Genomic DNA, 1,343 nt, shown 5'->3' with positions numbered 1-1,343 from the left:
CAGGACCCCGAGGCCTGGCGGGACTCGCACCCAGGACCCCGAGGCCTGGCGGGACTCGCACTCAGGACCCGCTGCCGGGCCTGAGCTTCCTTTCCTCCAGGCTGGCGCTCCACCACTTGAGCCACAGCTCTACCTCCAGCTTTTTGGTGGCTCCTTGGAAAGAAGAAGTCTGACAACACTTTCTTACCCGGGCTGGCCTCGAACCGCGATCCTCCGACCTCCGCCTCCTGAGCAGCTGGGGTGACAGGCCGGAGCCTGCAGACTCCTTTGTAGACTGTCATTTCAGGGGACGCAGATGAAAATGTCTGAATGCGGACAGAGGCCCTGCAGTACATGGAAAGAGAAATTCAATGTAAAGCGGGCTGGGCAGGTGGCTCAGGGGCAGAGCGCGCGCCTGGCATGCAGGAGGCCCTGGGTTCGAACCCTCAGCACCACACACACAGAAAAAGCCAGAAGTGGCGCTGTGGCTCAAGGGGTAGAGCGCCAGCCTGGAGCCAAAGAAGCCTTGGGACAGCGCCCAGGCCCTGAGTTCAAGCCCCAGGACCGGCAAAAAACAAGAGCCAGAAATTCAATTTAAATTTCATGGGAAGGAAATGTATCCTGTTACCCAAGGAGCCAGGAAGATTTCTCTGGAAAACTCTGGCATCAATTTTTATTGCAAATAGAAATGTGCACAGATAGGTCTCTGCCACCCAACTGCTTACATTCTAAACCTGGCACTAGTGACGCACGCCTGTAGTCCCGGCCACCCCCATAGGAGGACCGCAGCTCAAAAGGCAGCTTGGGGCCGTTCTTGGGACTCTCCTATGCCATGAGCCAGCAAAAAGCTGGAAGGAGGAGGGCGGCCCAAGTGGTAGAGCAGCAGCTTGGAGTAGAAAAAGCCAAGAGAGAGCACGAGGCTCTGAGTTCAAGTCTCAGCACCGGCAGGAGACATATATAAGGCCAAGGAATTTTACTTCACGTTGCGTGGGGTGCAGGGGGTGGATTGAGAGTCTGGGTGTCTGCCTGGCACCCCTGAAACGGAGACTTTCCCCAAGTCAATCTGGCATTATCAGGGAGGCCGGGATAAGATAAGGAGCCGAAAGTGACCTGGTGTCCCTCCCCTCCCGAGGTTTCTGGAAGCTGTAGCCCTCTGTGCGTAGAGCTGTGTACTTTCCGCTGGAGCTCTGGCTAAACTCACAGGTGAGGTTCAGATAAACTTTGCTTATCGAAAGGAAGAAAGAAAATGGGAGGAGAGGGGGGCTGAGAAAAGTAAAGAAGGAACTAGAACAAATCAGGCCCATTCTTAAGAAAAGCCAGGCTTAGGAAAGAAAACATCCAGAAAGTCAAAGAAGGGGTGGAGG

Source organism: Dipodomys ordii, unplaced genomic scaffold, assembly GCF_000151885.1.
Source record: "Dipodomys ordii isolate 6190 unplaced genomic scaffold, Dord_2.0 Scaffold69, whole genome shotgun sequence".
NCBI classification, from domain to species: Eukaryota; Metazoa; Chordata; class Mammalia; order Rodentia; family Heteromyidae; genus Dipodomys; species Dipodomys ordii.
This window is presented reverse-complemented; position numbering follows the sequence as displayed.